Source organism: Ranitomeya imitator, chromosome 4 (assembly GCF_032444005.1).
Source record: "Ranitomeya imitator isolate aRanImi1 chromosome 4, aRanImi1.pri, whole genome shotgun sequence".
In the NCBI taxonomy this organism is placed as follows: Eukaryota; Metazoa; Chordata; class Amphibia; order Anura; family Dendrobatidae; genus Ranitomeya; species Ranitomeya imitator.
Window position 1 is genome coordinate 53,695,762 of NC_091285.1, and position 27,183 is coordinate 53,722,944.

At 45.8% G+C, this 27,183-nt stretch overlaps 1 long non-coding RNA gene across 1 annotated transcript in view; it reads right to left on the reverse strand.

The window, feature by feature from the left end:
* Window positions 1–11,234: 11,234 nt before the first annotated feature.
* The window catches only part of LOC138673941 (uncharacterized), a 114,852-nt gene continuing 98,903 nt past the window's right edge, over window positions 11,235–27,183 (reverse strand). The window contains exon 3 of the long non-coding RNA XR_011320382.1: window positions 11,235–12,551. This is a non-coding gene — a long non-coding RNA (uncharacterized lncRNA). The remainder of the gene's footprint in view (window positions 12,552–27,183) is intronic.

Consider the following 27,183-nt stretch of genomic DNA (forward strand, 5'->3'; position numbering starts at 1 on the left):
ACTGCAGCATCAATTCAAAGTGACAGGAGACAACATTTGTCCAGTATGGTTACAAACTATTTTTCATCCCTTATCGACGTTCTCCCTCAACCGTCATTCCCATTTGATTACTGGGCATCCAAATTAGACACCTGGCCAGAATTGGCAGAATATGCATTGCAGGAGCTTGCTTGCCCGGCAGCTAGTGTCCTATCAGAAAGAGTATTCAGTGCTGCAGGTTCAATACTAACAGAAAAAAGGACTCGTCTGGCTACCCAAAATGTAGATGATCTAACCTTCATTAAAATGAACCACAACTGGATTTCAAAATCTTTTGCCCCACCCTGCCCGGCTGACACCTAGCTTTCCTATGAAAAGGTCTTGCCTGTGGACTATTCTGAATGACTTTTCCAATCTCGTAATTTTCTTCACCTGATTGTCCAGCATACGACATGTTTCCACCTCACGAAATGGCCAAACTCCCCACACGGGGCCGTGCTATCGCCACTTTGCGCTTGGACCCTTGAGAGTGCTGTTTGTCTGAAGAGGTGGGTGTGGCCGCTTTTGGTCGACGGCACTGCCACTGGGTCCCTCATAGTACAATAAAGTGTCTCTGGCGGTGGTGGTGCGCACCCAACGTCAGACACACCGTTGTAATATGAGGGGCCCTGTGCCTGTACCGCCGGCCACAAGACAGTTCCCCCCCCCAGCTCAAACAGTGCTCTACCACTAGCAAAATTATCTCTCACAGCTTCACCAATGTGTAGTCTAGCCGCTGACATCCTTCAATGCCTGGCACTGACAATACCATTGTTTTGACATTTTTGTTATGTTAGGCCTTCGAAGCCTGTCTGCGGTCCCTTCTTTCTACAACTACTACACTGACCAGGCCACTGCTGGCCGTGTTACCCTGGAACCAATTTAAAAGTGCCTACAGTCAGCCCAATTTTGTTATGTTAGGCCTTCGAAGACTGTCTGCCGTCACTCCTTCCACTAGACTTCCACTGACCATACACTGCTGCCCATGTACCCCTGGAACCAATTTAAAGTGCCTACAGCCAGCCCAATTTTGTTATGTTAGGCCTTCGAAGCCTGTCTGCGGTCACTCCTTCCACTAGACTTCCACTGACCAGACCACTGCTGCCCGTGTACCCCTGGAACCAATTTAAAAGTGCCTACAGCCAGCCCAAGTTTGTTATGTTAGGCCTTGGAAGCCTGTCTGCGGTCACTCCTTCCACTAGACTTCCACTGACCAGACCACTGCTGCCCGTGTACCCCTGGAACCAATTTAAAAGTGCCTACAGCCAGCCCAAGTTTGTTATGTTAGGCCTTGGAAGCCTGTCTGCGGTCACTCCTTCCACTAGACTTCCACTGACCAGACCACTGCTGCCCGTGTACCCCTGGAACCAATTTAAAAGTGCCTACAGCCAGCCCAAGTTTGTTATGTTAGGCCTTGGAAGCCTGTCTGCGGTCACTCCTTCCACTAGACTTCCACTGACCAGACCACTGCTGCCCGTGTACCCCTGGAACCAATTTAAAAGTGCCTACAGCCAGCCCAAGTTTGTTATGTTAGGCCTTGGAAGCCTGTCTGCGGTCACTCCTTCCACTAGACTTCCACTGACCAGACCACTGCTGCCCGTGTACCCCTGGAACCAATTTAAAAGTGCCTACAGCCAGCCCAAGTTTGTTATGTTAGGCCTTCTAAGCCTGTCTGCGGTCCATTCTTTCAACTACTACTACACTGACCAGGTCACTGCTGCCCGTGTACCCCTGGAACCAATTTAAAATTGCCTACAGCCAGCCCAATTTTTTTATTTTAGGCCTTCGATGCCTGTCTGCGGTCCATTCTTTCAACTACTACTACACTGACCAGGTCACTGCTGTCCGTGTACCCCTGGAACCAATTTAAAATTGCCTACAGCCATGTGTTATTATTTTAGGCCTTCGATGCCTGTCTGCGGTCACTCCTTCCACTAGGCCTCCACTGACCACACCACTGCTGTCCGTGTACCCCTGGAACCAATTTAAAATTGCCTACAGCCAGCCCAATTTTTTTATTTTAGGCCTTCGATGCCTGTCTGCGGTCCATTCTTTCAACTACTACTACACTGACCAGGTCACTGCTGTCCGTGTACCCCTGTAACCAATTTAAAATTGCCTACAGCCATGTGTTATTATTTTAGGCATTCGATGCCTGTCTGCGGTCCATTTTTTCAACTACTACTACACTGACCAGGTCACTGCTGCCCGTGTACCCCTGGAACCAATTTAAAATTGCCTACAGCCATGTGTTATTATTTTAGGCCTTCGATGCCTGTCTGCGGTCACTCCTTCCACTAGGCCTCCACTGACCACACCACTGCTGCCCGTGTACCCCTGGAACCAATTTAAAATTGCCTACAGCCAGCCCAATTTTTTTATTTTAGGCCTTCGATGCCTGTCTGCGGTCCATTCTTTCAACTACTACTACACTGACCAGGTCACTGCTGCCCGTGTACCCCTGGAACCAATTTAAAATTGCCTACAGCCATGTGTTATTATTTTAGGCCTTCGATGCCTGTCTGCGGTCACTCCTTCCACTAGGCCTCCACTGACCACACCACTGCTGTCCGTGTACCCCTGGAACCAATTTAAAATTGCCTACAGCCATGTGTTATTATTTTAGGCCTTCGATGCCTGTCTGCGGTCCATTCTTTCAACTACTACTACACTGACCAGGGCACTGCTGGCCGTGTACCCCTGGAACCAACATCAGAAAATATAAAAATAAGTATTTTGCTTATAAAAAAGAAAATACTGGTGAGATATCAAATGCAGACATTTTAACATTAAAAACAAACACACAACTCTAATCTGGTACAGTACTAAAAATGGCCACCAGCTACAATTACTTTCTCCTGCAAGTAGTTAACTGAAAGTTTTTTTAAATTGAAAACACACATATGGCATCCACCGAGTGTTGTCCTGTCGCGTCTTCTTTATATTATTGCCGAGAAGATGCAAAATAATGAAAATAATAAAATCATTAATTACCAAAATAATAGAGAAAGTCAACACCACATTGCAAATAAACATTCATTCCAAATAAAGAAGCAGGGCGCGTCCGAGGGTGAGTATATACCTAATAAGAATATAATCACCCTCGGACGCGCAATGCTTATTTCCAACAGCCTTCCTTCCTAAGAATCAGCCCTTCCGTCGTGTAGAGAGACGTTGTGTTACACTCCAAGGTGTTCCCCAGGTTGCCTTTCCTGAGCTTCGATCTTCCGGCTCTCGTTTAGTAGTTCTTGGAAACTACTCTGCATTAGGCCTTCAAATTGGGTATGGGGTGTAGAGAGATGGTGTGTTCCACTCCAAGGTGTTCCCCAGGTTGCCTTTCCTGAGCTTCGATCTTCCGGCTCTCGTTTAGTAGTTGTTGGAAACTACGCTGCATTAGGCCTTCAAATTGGGTATGGGGTGTAGCGAGAGGGTGTGTTACACTCCAAGGTGTTCCCCAGGTTGCCTTTCCTGAGCTTCGATCTTCCGGCTCTCGTTTAGTAGTTCTTGGAAACTACACTGCATTAGGCCTTCAAATTGGGTATGGGGTGTAGAGAGAGGGTGTGTTACACTCCAAGGTGTTCCCCAGGTTGCCTTTCCTGAGCTTCGATATTCCGGCTCTCGTTTAGTAGTTGTCGGAAACTACGCTGCATTAGGCCTACAAATTGGGTATGGGGCGTAGAGAGAGGGTGTGTTACACTCCAAGGTGTTCCCCAGGTTGCCTTTCCTGAGCTTCGATATTCCGGCTCTCGTTTAGTAGTTGTCGGAAACTACGCTGCATTAGGCCTACAAATTGGGTATGGGGTGTAGAGAGAGGGTGTGTTACACTCCAAGGTGTTCCCCAGGTTGCCTTTCCTGAGCTTCGATCTTCATGCTCTCGTTTAGTAGTTGTCGGAAACTACGCTGCATTAGGCCTACAAATTGGGTATGGGGTGTAGAGAGAGGGTTTGTTACACTCCAAGGTGTTCCCCAGGTTGCCTTTCCTGAGCTTCGATCTTCCGGCTCTCGTTTAGTAGTTGTTGGAAACTACGCTGCATTAGGCCTTCAAATTGGGTATGGGGTGTAGCGAGAGGGTGTGTTACACTCCAAGGTGTTCCCCAGGTTGCCTTTCCTGAGCTTCGATCTTCCGGCTCTCGTTTAGTAGTTCTTGGAAACTACACTGCATTAGGCCTTCAAATTGGGTATGGGGTGTAGAGAGAGGGTGTGTTACACTCTAAGGTGTTCCCCAGGTTTCCTTGCCATTGCTTCGGTCTTCCGACTCTCGTTTAGTAGTTGTAGAAAAGTACACTGCATTAGGCCATACAAAATGGGTATGGGGTGGAGAGAGATGGTGTGTTACACTCCAAGGTGTTCCCCAGGTTGCCTTTCCTGAGCTTCTATCTTCAGGCTCTCATTAAATTGTGGTTAAATGGAACAACTGCATTTGGCGTACTAGTTGGTTTGGGGCCTACAATCGGTGTCTGCCACTCCTTGCTGTTCTCCTCCACTGAACAAAGCTGTGCCGCCTGTTTACTACGGTTGCCAATTTTGAACTGCATTTCGACTACTTACTGATTTGGCCCTACTCTCTGTGTCAGCCTCTCATTCCAGTTGTCCTCCACTGCAATGCCCCCTGGTTATTCCTGTGTTACCAATTTTGAACTGCATTTAGCCCACTTTCTTCTTTGGGCCTATATCTGTGTTTCCACTTCATCGTGCCCATTGCCCAGCCAGTGATAGATGAGTCTGCTGGTACATTGACCCATAACGCAACATTCCCCGTGCACGCTACACAACAACATTGTGACCCTGCTGAAAGTCAGGTTGCTCTTCCCGCATACCATACCACCTTACACGGGGACAAAGAGGAAGGTGCAGATGAAAGTGCAGGTTCCTTCATCAGGTGGGGGGAGGAATACTAGTTGGCGACGTCACTGGCACAGGGCCTCTCATAGTACGCAAAAGTGTTGCTGCCGGTGGGAGGCGCCCCCGCCGTGCAAACACACCGCTGTACTTTGAGGGGCCCTGTGCCAGTGCCAATGCCAACGAGTGGGCCCCCCCTGCTTGCTCAGGTTCACAGCACTTGCAAAGTTGAAATACTTACCTCTCCCTGCTCCACTGCCGTGACGTGGTCCAGATTTCCTGGGCCCACTAATTACTTGAACCAGCCCTACCCCCCACAACTTTAGCCAAATGACCCCCAATTTCAAATGCCTTCCAATTATTATAAGGTAAATTACGCTTGACAAGCTTCATTAAGAAGAATGGATGGTTTTGACATTAAAATGGCCACTCTAGGTGTTTTCCTGGCCCCCACTCACTGCCGACTATGCTGCCCCATTGACTTGCATTGGGTTTCGTGTTTCGGTCGATCCCGACTTTACGTCATAATCGGCCGATTTCACTCGACCCGACTTTGGACATAGTCGGGTTTCGCAAAACCCGGCTCGACTCTAAAAAGGTCAAGGTCGCTCAACTCTACTCGTCAGTTCAGAGTTAGTCTTAGTCAGGGCAGCAGGTGGCGCTGCTACGGGGCCTAGCAGTATGTCTTCTGTCACTGGGGCAGGGTCACTCTTCATACCTGCTTCAGATGCGGTCCCTCCAGTGCCGGCCTGCTCCGTCTCCGCTGGGATCTGGAACGCTGACTGCGGGGCCTTGCGCTGTGGCGTTGTCATCTCTGTTTGCAGTATCTCGCTTTCCGGCAGGGCCTTGCTTTCTGGCTTCGGAGCGCTGGAACTTCTTTCTTGCTCCGGACCAGACGAGGCTGCCGACAGACGTCTGGTGAGGCCCCCGGTGACGATCTCCTTCCACCCGGCCTCAGTGCTCAGCTGCGTCCTCCGGAGCTGATCGCTGAGCTCGTCCACTCCGGCCTGCAGAAAGTCAGGGCCAACAGGTGTCGCCTGGCCGCGGTATCTCTCTGGGCAGCTGGGGGAGTCCTCTGCTCCAACCCCACGCCTTGATCCCGGGCGGCTGGCCATGGCGTCTCCCACGTGGCTCACTTCTTCTCCGTCCTTGTCCTTTTCCGGCTCTCTCCTTCGTGGGCGGTTTCGCTTCCTTTGTCTCCGCCCTCCATTGAGGATCAGGAGGCGGATCTTGGCTGCTGACGGACACATCCTCAAGGTACAGAAATATTTAGACTGGGCGGCCATTGTTGTTCGCGCTCTTCAGTTCTTTCACGCCCACTTCCACGCCCTTCTTCTTCTCCTGCGCTCCTCGTGGCGCTGCAATGACGGCAGTTTTGGCAGGAATCTTGCGGCAGATAGCAATGCACAGTCTTTGCAATAAATCACAGTTCAAACACAATTCAATCACAGTTCCAAGGCACACATGACCTGCTTCTCAGGCTTAAGTACGATCCTGTTCGTGACGCCAAGTTGGAGCGCCCCCAGACATAGGGCCACGAGTTCTCGGTACCGGGCCTCTCTGGTTCGGTTCTGAGGCTGTCACGGTGGCTAGACCTGGTCCGCGACCCTGCTAAGGGGCGTCCAATAAAGGTGGTACAGTCTATCAGGGATTCGCGATGCCACCTGTGGTGTTCGCTGCTGTGGGGTCCGCTGGGGTGATGGAATGGCAGCTAGATGGTATACCTCCCCACAGGTGAAGTAGGTCCCCAGGGCTTCCCAGTAAGGTGGATGGTGATGGTGTGAGGTGCAGTCAATAACGAGGACACAAGGTTGCAGTCTCTTTACCTCTTTACTGAAGACTTCAGGATCCTCAATCCAGAGCACGCTTAACAGGGCTATCTGAGACCGGCCGGTCCGATGGCACATCCAGAGTTCCCTTTGCAGGTGGAAATCAGTGCCTACCACTAGCGCCTGTGTGTTGTAGTGCTACCCTGCTGAGCATTCGGAATAGTCCTCACAACTGCTGTTCTCGTTCGTTCGTTCTTTCTAATTCTCCCTGGCTTGTTCCAGATGTTACTAGTTTCTCGTCCCCCAGGTATGTTATGGCTATGAAGCACCCGTATGACGGGAAGACTCGGAGCTCTTCCGGGACCCTAGAGACGCCCCTCTCCACGCGTTGCCCCCTATGTCTTCATAGGAAATTTAAGGTAGACAGCCAACCTATAATTAACTGTCCTGCGGAGTTCGAAGTAAGGCCTAGAGTCAGTTACTCCCGCGGTGTTCCGGCCACCGGCTACGCACCTCAGTAGGATGTTGCCTCGGTCTCACAGCACGACTCCTACTGGTTCTCCTTTGTGCTTGATCTCGTTTCTCACTGTTCCACAATATCATTCCCTTTGTGTCACTTTCTTAGGATACCGCCGCGGGGTGTGCAGGCGCGGTTCCATAACGTTCTGCTCTGTTCGCTAGGCACCTGCCAGGTTCCCACGCCTGACAGGGACCCCCCTGTGTCTTCTCCCTGCAACACCCCCTGCCACGGGATGTTGCCTGAATCCAACCCAGTCAGCTTCTGACTAACTTCCTATCCAACCCCTAGTTTTACCAGTGTGAGGAGTGGCCCAATAAATAAAGCCTTTTTCTCCCCCTAGTGGCCGGAGTGTGAAGTGTAATGTGTGCTGGTGATACCTGGTCAGTAGAATTCCTTCAGTGCCATCAGACGTACCATCACTCCCCTTAGTGGCAGAGTGTCATACTGCAACAACCAGATCTCTGGGGCGCTGCAGATGCATGCACGAATGTGGTGTAAAAGGGGGGAAAAAATGGACAGGAGGAAAAAAAAGTCCTGGCCAAAAGCGAGCACAGACGCTGATCAGTGATGTGCATCACTTATCAGTGGCTGAAGAACTCACACACAGAGGTGGCGCAACGGAGGGGTGGAGAAAAGGACAGAAAAAAATAGTCCTTGCCATGAGCGAGCACGAGTGCCGATCAGTGATGTGCGTCACTCACCAGCATCTGTCGACTGCAGAACGAATGAAAAAATTGCATAAAAATTAACCACCAAGTACTGATAGACATATAAGTACTGATGAGAGCTTGGCGGCAGAAGGGGTTCTGGGGAAGGGGTTAAGGAAAGAGGAGAAATGGGGGGTTGGGGTAGATTAGGAAAAGCAGGGACAACAGGAAGAGGTCAGGAACATCTTCCAGCAGGAACAGCAGAAGTAAGAAGTATTGTTGGCACAGGTTCGAAAAAGTCTGTCACCCCACAAGGCCCAGCAGATGCACAACAGAAAAACACAGTGTCTGCTCTGCAACATCCCCAAGCTGGAATGAGGACGTGCAGAGCGCTCGCTGTGAATTCACACCACTTCTCTGCTCATTGATTGGTGCAATCGGACGTCATCGCCTGATCGCTCAGATCATCGCTGGGGCTGTTGACGCTGTTGTCTCCTAGCACCAGCCTATGATAACTGCTGTAATAGCACCGATCGTAGCTGGACCTCAATGTTTCAGGCATTTTCATTGCTTGAAACACTGAAATTGAACAGCCTATCACAGAGATCATAATTGCAAGGGGGAGGTGGCGCTACCTTCCCATGGCGAGGAGTCCCAGCGCCCTGCTGTTAGAAACAACAGGCACCTTAATCCAATCACTGGGCGCTTGGTCATGGTGATGCATTTTCCCCAGGACAAAATACATATCTTAGGTCTGGAAATTCTTCCCTTCCATTATGTATGGACATGTACAACTTCGTGATGTCGTTAAAATTATGAATTATCTATAAATGTGAAAAAAATATGAGGTTTTATGCTGGCGGGGAGAATAAAGATCATTTTGTCCCCACTGCATTTGGCTGCATGCAGGAGCCAGACAACATCATAACGTTGTTAACCTGCTGATTAACCACATATATGCAGGCTAACAGCTTTATTCCTGGTGACAGGTTCCCTTTAAGACCACAATACCTAGACTAGTTTGGCCATAGCTTTTGTGGCGATTTAATAGCGCAAAGTGAATATAGCCTTAGTTAATAACAGCAATTGCTGTTACTGCCTTACCTTTTGGAATTAAAACCAGAAATAAGCTAGGCTCAAGTATACAAGAAGAACCAAAAATAGGATATACTGAAAAAGCGGGTTCTTATATTAAATAAAAAATAACTTTTATTATATATCTTTAAAAAAAGTGCAAACATATAGTGCTAACAAAGGTGCAAAGTGCATACGTACAACATGGAGACACATAAAAAAAAAAAAAAATTAAAACCACTTGCATAAGTAAAAGTTCAGTGCCAGGTTTTGTTATATATATCACTAAGGTTTGGGAGCCTACCCTGGCACCGTTATACCGAGCTGTGCACACGCTTATCTTGATATTAGGGCACCAAAATGACTTGCCCTGGCCTTGAACACAACTGTACATATTATCGGAAAAAAAGAAATGTTTTCAAAATAAATTTTGATATCCAAACACCAGGGGGCGCAGTGAAGGGTGAAATTAAAACTTTTTACCACTAGATGGAGCCCTGGTTTTATAGTGTGTTCTCTCCATCTTCCGAGTACAGTCAGATTTTATAACAGGACAAATTTTTTAACACTGCAAACTGTATTAACAAGTAACTACAGAGAGAATGTTGGTGGAAATTTGTATAAATTAAAAAGCAAAAATTAAGCAAAAACAACTAATAAAGTCAATACTTTTTTTATATTATATTTATAGTAAGAACTAGGCGCAGAAAATAGATCAGCACATCAAACACTCGACAGGGACAGTTTATATTGAACAAGATAGGGATCTTTAGAAAGATGTGTTTTTTACATCTATATCCTCTTTTTTCTTTGTCTTTTGCCCTTCTTTCTCTTATGCATGTAGTTTAATATACATAAATTAATGAATATCACTATATCCAGCTGGTTTATTATTATATCTTGTCACATAGGGGATCGCTCCCAATGTTGGTTATTGATGTCTAAGGCCAGCGTCACACTAGGCGTATGAAAATACGGTCTGTTTTTTACGGCCGTAATACGCAGAAATAATCCAGAAATAGTGTCCCGTATGTAATCCGTTGGCAAGGTGTGGCCGCGTATTTTGCGCATGTAATGTTGTGTATGTAATCCGTATGACATCCGTACTGCGTTTTTTCCACGCAACCTGACAAAATGGACATTTAATGGTTTTGTAGGCTGAAATTAATTTAAATCAGCATCAGCAGCCCTATTTAAGGCCTCTACAACAGGTGGCACCCTCCCACAAGGCCATTTTGTGGTTGTGCATCTGTTGGTGTGTTGTGGTAACGTTTGCACCATGTCTGACCTACTGCACTTCACCCCAACTCAGTGGGTGTTATTTAACTGGGTCTTGTCGCGTCGGTTTGGGCAGCCATACCCTGTGATTGTTGATCCGCGAAGGAGAAGAAGATTGTGGGTGCATTTGTAATGTTCTACTTATGTACCCTAGGTAAATTTAGATTAATTTCATTGATACTCCTGTGTTTTCGAAACTACAACATACTTGTGCTTTTTGATGTTTTGTGTAAACTATTGTTACCTACCTAATATTATTTTTTCTGTCCTTTCAGCTTCCTGTCAGCTGGATTGTCTTATGCGGGACTAACTCGTACACCTGGAGTTTCTCATTGGTCGCTCCACGATTTCTGGCAATGTGCGCTCAACATGTAGTGAAATATGGGCTAAACTCCATGAACTTTACATGCCTGAGCCAAAACTGGATGATTGGCTCAAAATAGCCTGTGGCTTCAGTGACACTTGTGACTTCCCACACTGCATTGGAGCCCTGGATGGGAAACATATCAGGGTGCGTAAGCCGCTGAACTCTGACTCCCAATTCTACAATTATAAGCAGTTTTTCTCTGTAGTTCTGTTAGCTGTAGTTGACAGTAACTACAGGTTTATAATTGTAGACATTGGGGCCTATGGGTGAACAGGAGACTCAAGGGTGTTCAATTCGTCCATTATGGGTCAGTGGCTACGTGAAAACCAGTTAGACCTCCCACCGCTACGACAACTCCCAGGCTCCAATGCTGAAGCAGTGCCATATGTTCTTGTGAGAGATGAGGCCTTCCAATTGACAAGCAATGTCATGAGGCCTTATCCTAGGCGCAACCTGGACCACCGGCGGCATGTATTTAATTTGAGGCTCTCCAGGGCGCGTAGACTGGTGGAGTGTGCCTTTGGGATTCTGTGTGCCAAATGGCGTCTCCTCCAGTCTGCCATTCAGCTGAGTGAGGCTACTATTAATGAAGTAATTGAAGCATGTGTTTTGCACAATTTTACTAGACTTCATGATTGCTCCTCAGCTGCTATTGGTGAAGAAATGTTGCCCAATGTGAGTAGGCCTACACCACATGGCCCTCCTCTGCGCAGTCCCCTTTCTGGCCTAAAAGTGAGAGATATTTTCTCCAATTATTTTGTTTCTCCTCAGGGTGCTACTCCCTGGCAAGATTATGCTGTTTCTCAATTGTGATTTCTTACTTTATAACTACAGTATATTATCTGCTAACTAAATCATTTTTCTTTAAATACTGAACTCTGTGTGTTGTATTTACTTAATTACCAGATGGTTATGAACAGAGCATATGTGTGTGATGTAAGAATGATTGTCCCACAAACGTCAATTGGCTTTTGACTATATATTTTAATTATAGCAAAAGCCTTTTGTTGTTAACGTAAAACCATATTTTTTTCATATGGCTTTGTATCCCAATTTTTTGGGGATTTTTTTGTTTTTATGAACAACATAACAAAGTGCTATTACAGCATAACGAAAACAAAAACATGGTTATGCGAAAAAAAAGCCAAACACAATAAAAGATTTGTTACAGATTTCTGTACGTTGGTGGAGGTGATGGCGGACGCTCAGGGTCCTGCTCAGGTGGCCTTTGTTGGGCCAATTGTCCTTCACCCTGTGTGGATGCTGTGTGTGGTAGATCAAAATACAGACCTTGATCATATTGGCCAGTTGGGTATTGCCCATAAGGGATTTGACTCTGGCCCTCATGTTGTTGGAAATATGGCCTTGACTCATAGCCACCCCCAATATGGCCATGTTGTCCAAACCCAGGTTGGGACCAGCCTCCACTACTGGGTCTGGACAAGTGGCCATATTGGGAAGGTTGATGGTAGGCTGGCATATGGTACTGAGGTTGCCTTGGTGGGTTTTGGGTGGGAAGGGGTTGAGGTGTAGGCACACGTGGAGGAGGTGCTTCAAATCCCTGTTGAGCATGCATCTGTTGAGATCTTGGCAGCCGCAGGATGTTATGTGATGAGAGCTGCCACCTCTCAATAAACTCAAACAACAAATATGGGTCATTTGGGCGGTGCAAGCATCAATAAGGATTTGAAGACACCCTCTCACACGTAGCCTCACCTCACGGGGTAGGGGACGTAGGTACTGGGCCAGGCTCCTCGCAAATGACTCCTCCCCCTCATCCTGAGTAGCCCTTGCAAGATAGTTAAGGACCCCAGCATCCACATTTCTCCGACTTTCTTGGAGATCTCTCCTTCGGCAGCCGCACCTTGAAATGACAACAGCCTGTGGGGAGGTCTCCAGTGGCACAGTAGGGCTGCTGCTGTTTCCAGAATCATCCTGGCTTCCTTGTCCTGCTGCTGCTGTGGGTGGTTGGGCCTCATCTTGGGCAGATGCTTGTTGGAGCTTGATGGCCAGATGAAGTGGATCCTGGAGGGATGGACCTTGAAGGAGCAGAAGATGTATAACTAAGAATATTCTTAGTTATAGAAAGCAGAGGGTGGTTATAAATGGTATAGTCTCTAACTGGGTCGCTGTGACCAGTGGGGTACCGCAGGGGTCAGTATTGGGACCTGTTCTCTTCAACATATTCATTAATGATCTGGTAGAAGGTTTACACAGTAAAATATCGATATTTGCAGATGATACAAAACTATGTAAAGCAGTTAATACAAGAGAAGATAGTATTCTGCTACAGATGGATCTGGATAAGTTGGAAACTTGGGCTGAAAGGTGGCAGATGAGGTTTAACAATGATAAATGTAAGGTTATACACATGGGAAGAAGGAATCAATATCACCATTACACACTGAACGGGAAACCACTGGGTAAATCTGACAGGGAGAAGGACTTGGGGATCCTAGTTAATGATAAACTTACCTGGAGCAGCCAGTGCCAGGCAGCAGCTGCCAAGGCAAACAGGATCATGGGGTGCATTAAAAGAGGTCTGGATACACATGATGAGAGCATTATACTGCCTCTGTACAAATCCCTAGTTAGACCGCACATGGAGTACTGTGTCCAGTTTTGGGCACCGGTGCTCAGGAAGGATATAATGGAACTAGAGAGAGTACAAAGGAGGGCAACAAAATTAATAAAGGGGATGGGAGAACTACAATACCCAGATAGATTAGCGAAATTAGGATTATTTAGTCTAGAAAAAAGACGACTGAGGGGCGATCTAATAACCATGTATAAGTATATAAGGGGACAATACAAATATCTCGCTGAGGATCTGTTTATACCAAGGAAGGTGACGGGCACAAGGGGGCATTCTTTGCGTCTGGAGGAGAGAAGGTTTTTCCACCAACATAGAAGAGGATTCTTTACTGTTAGGGCAGTGAGAATCTGGAATTGCTTGCCTGAGGAGGTGGTGATGGCGAACTCAGTCGAGGGGTTCAAGAGAGGCCTGGATGTCTTCCTGGAGCAGAACAATATTGTATCATACAATTATTAGGTTCTGTAGAAGGACGTAGATCTGGGGATTTATTATGATGGAATATAGGCTGAACTGGATGGACAAATGTCTTTTTTCGGCCTTACTAACTATGTATGTTACTATGTGCCAGTCACCTCTTCTCCTTCCCCAACTGGATCAATCACAACCTCAGAGTCTGATCCTGTCTCCCTCTCAGTGAGGTTGGACTGTGTTCTGAAAGTATGGCAAATGAAAAAAAAAATTAATGTCTGACCATTGAAAACATATGTGTAATGTGTTGTGAAGTGTGTACTTACGGTCTGAGATCCATACTGGGATCCAAAAACGACAGTCTGTCATAATATATGTATATATTTTTTTGCCGGAGCTGCCGCCCCACTCCTAGCCCACTGCTGCCTTTCCCTAATATACTGATCTCTTATGCTCCGCCATCTTGTCATAACTAGGGTTGAGCGACTTTTGTTTTTTTAGGGTCGGGTCGGGTTTCATGAAACCCAACTTTCTCAAAAGTCGGGTCGAGTGAAATCGGCCGATCCTATTAAAAAGTCGGGGTCGGGGTCGGCCCGAAACACGAAACCCAATGCAGTGCAATGGGATACTAATGGTTCCCAGGGTCTGAAGGAGAGGAAACTCTCCTTCAGGCCCTGGGATCCATATTTATGTGTAAAATAAAGAATAAAAATAAAAAATAGGGATATACTCACCCTCAGACGCGCCCTGGTACTAACCGGCAGCCTTCCTTCCTAAGAATGAGCACGTGAAGGACCTTCGATGACGTCGCGGCTTGTGATTGGTCGCGTGACCGCTCATGTGACCGCTCACGTGACCAATCACAAGCCGCGACGTCATCGAAGGTCCTTCACGCGCTCATTCTTAGGAATGGAAGCTGCCGGTTACAGCGGTTAGTACCAGGGCGCGTCCGAGGGTGAGTATATCCCTATCTTTAATTTTTATTCTTTATTTTACACATAAATATGGATACCGCAAATATTGGCCGATATCCGATACTTGCAGTATCGGAATGAAACGCGACTTTTGCGCGAAGATCGCCGACCTCATGGCCGACCCCACACAGGGATCGGGTCGGGTTTCATGAAACCCGACTTTGCCAAAGGTCGGCGACTTCTGAAAATGGCCGACCCGTTTCGCTCAACCCTAGTCATAACATCTTCCACTGCAAGGAAAAAGAGTAAAATAATGTATTAGGCCATTGTGCACAGTGTTAACACAAGGTGTAATTGCTTACACAGATTGTAGTGTGGCCTAGGAAGCTGCATTTGTGTAATTTAAACTTTGAAAAACTAACATCAAGGGGATCATCAGAGAATGTAAGGCCAGAAGGACAGAGTCCTCTGCCCTCTATACCAGTATGACATTTTTCAGTTGTTTACTGTAAGGGACATCTATAATAACCCGATATGTAACCCGTTACTCATGGCCAGCACCATGGAATTAATGGTGCTATATAAATAAATAAGTAGAATAATAAACAACATATTTAAATGTGATTAAAATCACTTAGGTAATGCAGTTTCACATAAAAATTAATGTAGAAACATGAGTGTACTTACTTATTTGCCTCTGGACCTCACGTGGCCGCTGATCATAATTTGGGAATAGGGACCCACATACGCTCCTCCATGCAGCCTCTTTTCTTGCCCGTAGTTTGCGTCCCTTCGGTCCCAAATTTCGGGCCTTACCTGCACCAGGATGATAAGCATGTCCACATTTATTATAGTAGCCATGCTCCTTCAGACTCCATGGAGGCGTGCGGCAGACTTCCGGGATGTCTGTCTGGCTTTTTCACTTTTTCAGCTAATTAGCATGTCTCAGCTTCCTGATTGAGGCCTTGGCACATTTCCTGTCACCTGACAAAAGTCTAGTGTATTTCTGGCAAGTCACACACATGGTCCGTGTGCGTTCCGTATTTTGCGAGCTCCCATAGACTTGCATTGGCGTATTTTTTGCGCAATATGCTGACAAACATAGCATGCTGTGATTTTCTACGCCCGTACAATGCCGTATAATACGGATGCGTAAAATACGGCAGATAGGAGCTGCCCCATAGAAAATCATTGGTCCGTGTGCAATGCGTAGTTTTTGCGCCTCTCATACGTCCATAAAACTCGCTAGTGTGACCACGGCCTAATACTTCTTCAGGAGGAATAAAGCAGTTTGGAAACAATAAATCCAAAGATACAAAATGATTGGCTCTAATGATATATATGAAAAAGCGTGATCCACCAAGGGGTCCAGAATGCATGGTGTCCTGGATTATTGCCATTTCTCAATGCTTTGAGCAGCGAGAAGAAAAACTACTGAGCGTTACATTTGACAAAGGTGAGAGTTTTCGGAAATGTGACCATGGCCAAGAGAAGACAGATGACATTTTTCTCGACAAAGATCAACTTTAAGGCCGGCGTCACACACAGCATATGAAAATACGGTCCGTATATTACGGCCGTAATACGCTGAAAAGTCCCGAAAATAGTGGTCCGTAGCTCCTCCGTAGGCAGGGTGTGTCACCGTTTTTTGTGCATGGCATCCTCCGTATGTAATTCGTATGGCGGCCGTAATGCGTGTTTTTATTGCAGGCTTGCAAAACCGACATACGGCTATACAAGGGATCCATGTGTAAAAAACAAAAAACAAAAACATATATACTGTCTATATATATATATATATATATATATATATGTCAGTAGACACATATATGTATATATATTAATATTTCATCCAGCGCGATATAGCAGAAAGACGGTAATTCAATTACCGGCTTTTGCTTTCTCCTTCCTAAAACCCGACATGATATGAGACCTGGTTTACATACAGTAAACCATCTCATATCACCATTTTTTTGGCATATTCCACACTACTAATGTTAGTAGTGTGTATATGCAAAATTTGGCCGTTCTAGCTAGTAAATTAAGGGGTTAAATGGCGGAAAAAACTGGCGTGGGCTCCCGCACAATTTTCTCCGCCAGAGTAGTAAAGCCAGTGACTGAGGGCAGATATTAATAGCCTGGAGAGGGTCCATGGTTATTGGCCCCCCCCCTGGCTAAAAACAACTGCCCCCAGCCACCCCAGAAAAGGCACATCTGGAAGATGCGCCTATTCTGGCACTTGGCCACTCTCTTCCCATTCCCGTGTAACATAGTAACATAGTAACATAGTTAGTAAGGCCGAAAAAAGACATTTGTCCATCCAGTTCAGCCTATATTCCATCATAATAAATCCCCAGATCTACGTCCTTCTACAGAACCTAATAATTGTATGATACAATATTGTTCTGCTCCAGGAAGACATCCAGGCCTCTCTTGAACCCCTCGACTGAGTTCGCCATCACCACCTCCTCAGGCAAGCAATTCCAGATTCGATTCTCACTGCCCTAACAGTAAAGAATCCTCTTCTATGTTGGTGGAAAAACCTTCTCTCCTCCAGACGCAAAGAATGCCCCCTTGTGCCCGTCACCTTCCTTGGTATAAACAGATCCTCAGCGAGATATTTGTATTGTCCCCTTATATACTTATACATGGTTATTAGATCGCCCCTCAGTCATCTTTTTTCTAGACTAAATAATCCTAATTTCGCTAATCTATCTGGGTATTGTAGTTCTCCCATCCCCTTTATTAATTTTGTTGCCCTCCTTTGTACTCTCTCTAGTTCCATTATATCCTTCTGAGCACCGGTGCCCAAAACTGGACACAGTACTCCATGTGCGGTCTAACTAGGGATTTGTACAGAGGCAGTATAATGCTCTCATCATGTGTATCCAGACCTCTTTTAATGCACCCCATGATCCTGTTTGCCTTGGCAGCTGCTGCCTGGCACTGGCTGCTCCAGGTAAGTTTATCATTAACTAGGATCCCCAAGTCCTTCTCCCTGTCAGATTTACCCAGTGGTTTCCTATTCAGTGTGTAATGGTGATATTGATTCCTTCTTCCCATGTGTATAACCTTACATTTATCATTGTTAAACCTCATCTGCCACCTTTCAGCCCAAGTTTCCAACTTATCCAGATCCATCTGTAGCAGAATACTATCTTCTCTTGTATTAACTGCTTTACATAGTTTTGTATCATCTGCAAATATCGATATTTTACTGTGTAAGCCTTCTACCAGATCATTAATGAATATGTTGAAGAGAACAGGTCCCAATACCGACCCCTGCGGTACCCCACTGGTCACAGCGACCCAGTTAGAGACTATACCATTTATAACCACCCTCTGCTTTCTATCACTAAGCCAGTTACTAACTCATTTACACACATTTTCCCTCAGACCAAGCATTCTCATTTTGTGTACCAACCTCTTGTGCGGCACGGTATCAAACGCTTTGGAAAAATCGAGATATACAGTGGGGCAAAAAAGTATTTAGTCAGTCAGCAATAGTGCAAGTTCCACCACTTAAAAAGATGAGAGGCGTCTGTAATTTACATCATAGGTAGACCTCAACTATGGGAGACAAACTGAGAAAAAAAAATCCAGAAAATCTCATTGTCTGTTTTTTTAACATTTTATTTGCATATTATGGTGGAAAATAAGTATTTGGTCAGAAACAAACAATCAAGATTTCTGGCTTTCACAGACCTGTAACTTCTTCTTTAAGAGTCTCCTCTTTCCTCCACTCATTACCTGTAGTAATGGAACCTGTTTAAACTTGTTATCAGTATAAAAAGACACCTGTGCACACCCTCAAACAGTCTGACTCCAAACTCCACTATGGTGAAGACCAAAGAGCTGTCAAAGGACACCAGAAACAAAATTGTAGCCCTGCACCAGGTTGGGAAGACTGAATCTGCAATAGCCAACCAGCTTGGAGTGAAGAAATCAACAGTGGGAGCAATAATTAGAAAATGGAAAACATACAAGACCACTGATAATCTCCCTCGATCTGGGGCTCCACGCAAAATCCCACCACGTGGGGTCAGAATGATCACAAGAACGGTGAGCAAAAATCCCAGGGCCACGCGGGGGGACCTAGTGAATGAACTGCAGAGAGCTGGGACCAATGTAACAAGGCCTACCATAAGTAACACACTACGCCACCATGGACTCAGATCCTGCAGTGCCAGACGTGTCCCACTGCTTAAGCCAGTACATGTCCGGGCCCGTCTGAAGTATGCTAGAGAGCATTTGGATGATCCAGAGGAGTTTTGGGAGAATGTCCTATGGTCTGATGAAACCAAACTGGAACTGTTTGGTAGAAACACAACTTGTCGTGTTTGGAGGAAAAAGAATACTGAGTTGCATCCATCAAACACCATACCTACTGTAAAGCATGGTGGTGGAAACATCATGCTTTGGGGCTGTTTCTCTGCAAAGGGGCCAGGACGACTGATCCAGGTACATGAAAGAATGAATGGGGCCATGTATCGTGAGATTTTGAGTGCAAACCTCCTTCCATCAGCAAGGGCATTGAAGATGAAACGTGGCTGGGTCTTTCAACATGACAATGATCCAAAGCACACCGCCAGGGCAACGAAGGAGTGGCTTCGTAAGAAGCATTTCAAGGTCCTGGAGTGGCCTAGCCAGTCTCCAGATCTCAACCCTATAGAAAACCTTTGGAGGGAGTTGAAAGTCCGTGTTGCCAAGCGAAAAGCCAAAAACATCACTGCTCTAGAGGAGATCTGCATGGAGGAATGGGCCAACATACCAACAACAGTGTGTGGCAACCTTGTGAAGACTTACAGAAAACGTTTGACCTCTGTCATTGCCAACAAAGGATATATTACAAAGTATTGAGATGAAATTTTGTTTCTGACCAAATACTTATTTTCCACCATAATATGCAAATAAAATGTTAAAAAAACAGACAATGTGATTTTCTGGATTTTTTTTTCTCAGTTTGTCTCCCATAGTTGAGGTCTACCTATGATGTAAATTACAGACTCTTTTAATCTTTTTAAGTGGTGGAACTTGCACTATTGCTGACTGACTAAATACTTTTTTGCCCCACAGTACCACGTCCAATGACTCACCGTGGTCCAGCCTATAGCTTACCTCTTCATAAAAACTGATTAGATTGGTTTGACAGGAGCGATTTCTCATAAACCCATGCTGATATGGAGTTAAACAGTTATTCTCATTGAGATAATCCAGAATAACATCCCTCAGAAACCCTTCAAATATTTTACCAACAATAGAGGTTAGATTTACTGGCCTATAATTTCCAGGTTCACTTTTAGAGCCCTTTTTGAATATTGGCACCACATTTGCTATGCGCCAGTCCTGCGGAACAGACCCTATCGCTATAGAGTCCCTAAAAATAAGAAATAATGGTTTATCTATTACATTACGTGTAGCGGTGGGATATGGGGTAATGAAGGGTTAATGCCACCTTGCTATTGTAAGGTGACATTAAGCCTAATTAATAATGGAGAGGCGTCAATTATGACACCTATCCACTATTAATCCAATACTAGTAAAGGGTTAAAAAACACACACACACACACATTATTAAAAATTAATTTAATGAAAAAAACACAAAGGTTGTTGTATTAATTTATTCTACTCTCAATCCACTCACTGAAGACCCTCGATCTGTAAATAAAAAAAAAATAATAAACCAAGAATATACATACCTTCCGAGGATCTGTAAGGTCCAACAATGTAAATCCATCTGAAGGGGTTAAAATATTTTGCAGGCAGGAGTTCTGTTAATGCAGCGCTACTCCTGCCTGCAAAACCCCAGCGAATGAAGGTAAAGTAGGTCAATGACCTATATTTAGCTTCATTTGCGGTGAGGCGCCCTCTGCTGGTTGTTCCTAGATCGTGGGAACTTTCCTAGAAAGCTCCCTGGCTCGAGTTCATATGAGGACAACCAGCAGAGGGCGCCCTCTTATGATCTCGAGCCAGGGAGCTTTCATTCGCTGGGGTTTTGCAGGCAGGAGTAGCGCTGCATTAACAGAACTCCTGCCTGCAAAATATTTTAACCCCTTCAGATGGATTTACATCGTTGGACCTTACAGATCCTCGGAAGGTATGTATATTCTTGGTTTATTATTTTTTTTTTATTTACAGATCGAGGGTCTTCAGTGAGTGGATTGAGAGTAGAATAAATTAATACAACAACCTTTGTGTTTTTTTCATTAAATTAATTTTTAATAATGTGTGTGTGTTTTTTTTTTAACCCTTTACTAGTATTGGATTAATAATGGATAGGTGTCATAATTGACACCTGTCCATTATTAATTAGGCTTAATGTCACCTTACAATAGCAAGGTGGCATTAACCCTTCATTACCCCATATCCCACTGCTACACGGGAATGGGAAGAGAGTGGCCAAGTGCCAGAATAGGCGCATCTTCCAGATGTGCCTTTTCTGGGGTGGCTGTTGTGAATTCTGTGGCAGAGTTCACTCCTGTGGTCACGGGTGGTACTTCGGCTGATTCTCTCTGGGAGCTTCCGTTTGTGGAGGAAAGTGGTACTGCGGCTTCTGGGTTTCCTCCCTCAGGTGATCTGGTGAGGTCGTTGGCTGCTTCTCTACTTAGCTCCACCTGATGCTTTGATCCATGCTTCCTGTCAATGTTCCAGTGTTGGACTTGTGTTTCTCTGGATCATTCCTGTGGCCTGCTGCTCTGCATAGCTAAGTGCTTCTCTGCTATTTGTTGCTATTTTTTCTGTCCAGCTTGTCTATTTGTTTTGCTGGAAGCTCTGGGACGCAAAGGGTGTACCTCCGTGCCGTTAGTTCGGTACGGAGGGTCTTTTTGCCCCCTTTGCGTGGTTTTCTTTAGGGTTTTGTGTAGACCGCAAAGTTATCTTTCCTATCCTCATTCTGTCTAGAATATCGGGCCTCACTTTGATGAATCTATTTCATCCCTACGTTTGTCTTTTCATCTTACTCACAGTCATTATATGTGGGGGGCTGCCTTTTCCTTTGGGGTATTTCTCTGAGGCAAGGTAGGCTTATTTTTCTATCTTCAGGCTAGCTAGTTTCTCAGGCTGTGCCGAGTTGCATGGGGAGCGTTGGGCGCAATCCACAGCTGCCTCTAGTTGTGTTTGGAGAGGATCAGGAATTGCGGTCTACAGAGTTTCCACGTCTCAGAGCTCGTTCTATTATTTTGGGTTATTGTCAGATCACTGTATGTGCTCTGATCGCTATGTACATTGTGTTACTGAATTGCCTTTCATAACATTACAGGAAGCCAAAAGTACTAATGATTCTCAATAGAGGGAAAAAAGAAGTTCTGAGACCATTTTTTTTCCTTTGCACTGTGATTTGTCTTTTTTTTCCCCTAGACATTTGGGTGGTTCAGGACACAGGTGTTACAATGGACTGTCTTCATGTGTAGATCAGCTCACGGCAAGAGTTCAAGATATTCAAAATTTTGTGGTTCAGAATTCTTTGTTAGAACCGAGAATTCCTATTCCAGATTTGTTTTTTGGAGATAGAACTAAATTTCTGAGTTTCAAGAATAATTGTAAACTGTTTCTGGCTTTGAAACCTCGCTCTTCTGGTGACTCAGCACAACAGGTTAGGATCGTCATTTCTTTTTTGCGTGGCGACCCTCAGGACTGGGCATTTTCTCTTGCGTCAGGAGATCCTGCATTGAGTGATATCGATGCGTTTTTCCTGGCGCTTGGATTGCTGTACGATGAGCCTAATTCAATAGATCAGGCAGAAAAAAATTTGCTGGCTCTTTGTCAGGCTCAGGATGAGATAGAGCTATATTGCCAGAAATTTAGAAAATGGTCCGTGCTCACTCAATGGAATGAATCTGCACTTGCAGCCATTTTCAGAAAGGGTCTCTCTGAAGCCATTAAGGATGTCATGGTCGGATTTCCTATGCCCGCTGGTTTGAATGAGTCTATGTCTTTGGCCATTCAGATCGGTCGACGCTTGCGTGAGCGTAAATCTGTGTACCATTTGGCGGTATTACCTGAGATTAAACCTGAGCCTATGCAGTGCAATAGGACTATGACCAGAGTTGAACGGCAAGAACACAGACGTCTGAATGGGCTGTGTTTCTACTGTGGTGATTCCACTCATGCTATCTCTGATTGTCCTAAGCGCACTAAGCGGTTCGCTAGGTCTGCCGCCATTGGTACTGTACAGTCAAAATTTCTTCTGTCCGTTACCTTGATATGCTCCTTGTCGTCGTATTCTGTCATGGCGTTTGTGGATTCAGGTGCTGCCCTGAATTTGATGGACTTGGATTATGCTAAACGTTGTGGATTTTTATTGGAGCCCTTGCAGTGTCCTATTCCATTGAGAGGAATTGATGCTACACCTTTGGCCAAGAATAAGCCTCAATACTGGACCCAGCTGACCATGTGCATGGCTCCTGCACATCAGGAGGTTATTCGCTTTCTGGTGTTGCATAATCTGCATGATGTGGTCATGTTGGGGTTGCCATGGCTACAAGCCCATAATCCAGTATTGGATTGGAATTCCATGTTGGTGTCCAGCTGGGGTTGTCAGGGGGTACATGGTGATGTTCCATTTCTGCCAATTTCGTCATCCACCCCTTCTGAGGTTCCAGAGTTCTTGTCTGATTACCGGGATGTATTTGATGAGCCCAAGTCCGATGCCCTGCCTCCGCATAGGGATTGTGATTGTGCTATCAATTTGATTCCTGGTAGTAAATTCTCAAAAGGTCGACTGTTTAATTTATCCGTGCCTGAGCACACCGCTATGCGCAGTTATGTGAAGGAGTCCCTGGAGAAGGGGCATATTCGCCCGTCATCGTCGCCATTGGGAGCAGGGCTCTTTTTTGTAGCCAAGAAGGATGGTTCGCTGAGACCGTGTATAGATTACCGCCTTCTTAATAAGATCACTGTTAAATTTCAGTACCCCTTGCCAATGTTATCTGATTTGTTTGCTCGGATTAAGGGGGCTAGTTGGTTCACTAAGATAGATCTTCGTGGTGCGTATAATCTAGTGAGAATCAGGCAAGGCGATGAATGGAAAACTGCATTTAATACGCCCGAGGGTCATTTTGAGTATCTAGTGATGCCGTTCGGACTTGCCAATGCTCCATCAGTGTTTCAATCCTTTATGCATGACATCTTCCGTGAGTACCTGGATAAATTCCTGATTGTGTACTTGGATGACATTTTGATCTTCTCGGATGATTGGGAGTCTCATGTGAAGCAGGTCAGAACGGTTTTTCAGGTCCTGCGTGCTAATTCTTTGTTTGTGAAGGGATCAAAGTGTCTCTTTGGTGTGCAGAAGGTTTCATTTTTGGGGTTCATCTTTTCCCCTTCTACTATCGAGATGGATCCGGTTAAGGTCCAAGCCATCCATGATTGGACTCAGCCGACATCTCTGAAAAGTTTGCAAAAGTTCCTGGGCTTTGCTAATTTTTATCGTCGCTTCATCTGCAATTTTTCTAGTGTTGCCAAACCATTGACCGATTTGACCAAGAAGGGTGCTGATTTGGTCAATTGGTCTTCTGCTGCTGTGGAAGCTTTTCAAGAGTTGAAGCGTCGTTTTTCTTCTGCCCCTGTGTTGTGTCAACCAGATGTTTCTCTTCCGTTCCAGGTCGAGGTTGATGCTTCTGAGATTGGAGCAGGGGCTGTTTTGTCACAGAGAGGTTCTGGTTGCTCAGTGATGAAACCATGCGCTTTCTTTTCCAGGAAGTTTTCGCCTACTGAGCGAAATTATGATGTGGGCAACCGAGAGTTGCTGGCCATGAAGTGGGCATTCGAGGAGTGGCGTCATTGGCTTGAAGGAGCTAAGCATCGCGTGGTGGTATTGACTGATCATAAGAACTTGACTTATCTCGAGTCTGCCAAGCGCTTGAATCCTAGACAAGCTCGTTGGTCGTTGTTTTTTGCCCGTTTTGACTTTGTGATTTCGTACCTTCCGAGCTCTAAAAATGTGAAGGCGGATGCTCTGTCTAGGAGTTTTGTGCCCGACTCTCCGGGTTTATCTGAGCCGGCGGGTATCCTCAAGGAAGGAGTAATTGTGTCTGCCATCTCCCCTGATTTGCGGCAGGTGCTGCAAAAATTTCAGGCTAATAAACCTGATCGTTGCCCAGCGGAGAAACTGTTTGTCCCTGATAGGTGGACGAATAGAGTTATCTCTGAACTTCATTGTTCGGTGTTGGCTGGTCATCCTGGAATCTTTGGTACCAGAGAGTTAGTGGCTAGATCCTTTTGGTGGCCCTCTCTGTCGCGGGATGTGCGTACTTTTGTGCAGTCCTGTGGGATTTGTGCTCGGGCTAAGCCCTGCTGTTCTCGTGCCAGTGGGTTGCTTTTGCCCTTGCCGGTCCCGAAGAGGCCTTGGACACATATCTCTATGGATTTTATTTCTGACCTTCCCGTTTCTCAAAAGATGTCAGTCATTTAGGTGGTCTGTGATCGCTTTTCTAAGATGGTCCATCTGGTACCCTTGTCTAAATTGCCTTCCTCCTCTGATTTGGTGCCTTTGTTCTTCCAGCATGTGGTTCGTTTGCATGGCATTCCAGAGAATATTGTTTCTGACAGAGGTTCCCAGTTTGTTTCGAGGTTTTGGCGAGCCTTTTGTGGTAGGATGGGCATTGACTTGTCTTTTTCCTCGGCTTTCCATCCTCAGACTAATGGCCAGACCGAACGAACCAATCAGACCTTGGAAACATATCTGAGATGCTTTGTTTCTGCTGATCAGGATGACTGGGTGTCCTTTTTGCCTTTGGCTGAGTTCGCCCTTAATAATCGGGCCAGCTCGGCTACCTTGGTTTCACCGTTTTTCTGCAATTCTGGGTTCCATCCTCGTTTCTCTTCAGGACAGGTTGAGTCTTCGGATTGTCCTGGTGTGGATACTGTGGTGGACAGGTTGCAGCAGATTTGGACTCAGGTAGTGGACAATTTGACCTTGTCCCAGGAGAAGGCTCAACTTTTCGCTAATCACAGACGCCGTGTGGGTCCCTGACTTCGTGTTGGGGATCTGGTTTGGTTATCTTCTCGTCATATTCCTATGAAGGTTTCCTCTCCTAAGTTTAAACCTCGTTTTATTGGTCCGTATAGGATTTCTGAGGTTCTTAATCCTGTGTCTTTTCGTCTGACCCTTCCAGATTCTTTTTCCATACATAACGTATTCCATAGGTCATTGTTGCGGAGATACGTGGCACCTATGGTTCCATCTGTTGATCCTCTTGCCCCGGTTTTGGTGGAGGGGGAATTGGAGTATATTGTGGAGAAGATTTTGGATTCTCGTGTTTCTAGACGGAAACTCCAGTATCTGGTTAAATGGAAGGGTTATGCTCAGGAAGATAATTCCTGGGTTTTTGCCTCTGATGTCCATGCCCCCGATCTTGTTCGTGCCTTTCGTGTGGCTCATCCTGGTCGGCCTGGGGGCTCTGGTGAGGGTTCGGTGACCCCTCCTCAAGGGGGGGGTACTGTTGTGAATTCTGTGGCAGAGTTCACTCCTGTGGTCACGGGTGGTACTTCGGCTGATTCTCTCTGGGAGCTTCCGTTTGTGGAGGAAAGTGGTACTGCGGCTTCTGGGTTTCCTCCCTCAGGTGATCTGGTGAGGTCGTTGGCTGCTTCTCTACTTAGCTCCACCTGATGCTTTGATCCATGCTTCCTGTCAATGTTCCAGTGTTGGACTTGTGTTTCTCTGGATCATTCCTGTGGCCTGCTGCTCTGCATAGCTAAGTGCTTCTCTGCTATTTGTTGCTATTTTTTCTGTCCAGCTTGTCTATTTGTTTTGCTGGAAGCTCTGGGACGCAAAGGGTGTACCTCCGTGCCGTTAGTTCGGTACGGAGGGTCTTTTTGCCCCCTTTGCGTGGTTTTCTTTAGGGTTTTGTGTAGACCGCAAAGTTATCTTTCCTATCCTCATTCTGTCTAGAATATCGGGCCTCACTTTGCTGAATCTATTTCATCCCTACGTTTGTCTTTTCATCTTACTCACAGTCATTATATGTGGGGGGCTGCCTTTTCCTTTGGGGTATTTCTCTGAGGCAAGGTAGGCTTATTTTTCTATCTTCAGGCTAGCTAGTTTCTCAGGCTGTGCCGAGTTGCATGGGGAGCGTTGGGCGCAATCCACAGCTGCCTCTAGTTGTGTTTGGAGAGGATCAGGAATTGCGGTCTACAGAGTTTCCACGTCTCAGAGCTCGTTCTATTACTTTGGGTTATTGTCAGATCACTGTATGTGCTCTGATCACTATGTACATTGTGTTACTGAATTGCCTTTCATAACAGGTGGCTGGGGGCAGATGTTTTTAGCCGGGGGGGGGGGGGGCAATAACCATGGACCCTCTCCAGGCTATTAATATCTGCCCTCAGTCACTGGCTTTACCACTCTGGCGGAGAAAATTGTGCGGGAGCCCACGCCAATTTTTTCCGCCATTTAACCCCTTAATTTACTAGCTAGAACGGCCAAATTTTGCACATACACACTACTAACATTAGTAGTGTGGAATATGCCAAAAAATAGGGATATGAGATGGTTTAATGTATGTAAACCAGGTCTCATATCATGTCGGGTTTTAGGAAGGAGAAAGCAAAAGCCGGTAATTGAATTACCGGCTTTCTGCTATATCGCGCTGGATGAAATATTAATATATATACATATATGTGTCTACTGATATATATATATATATATACTAGCTATTGAACCCGTTCTACGCCCGGGTGGCTAGCATCTATATTGGTATATGGTCTCCATCCTGGTATGTGCTGCTCCATCCTGCATCCCCATCCTGTCATGTG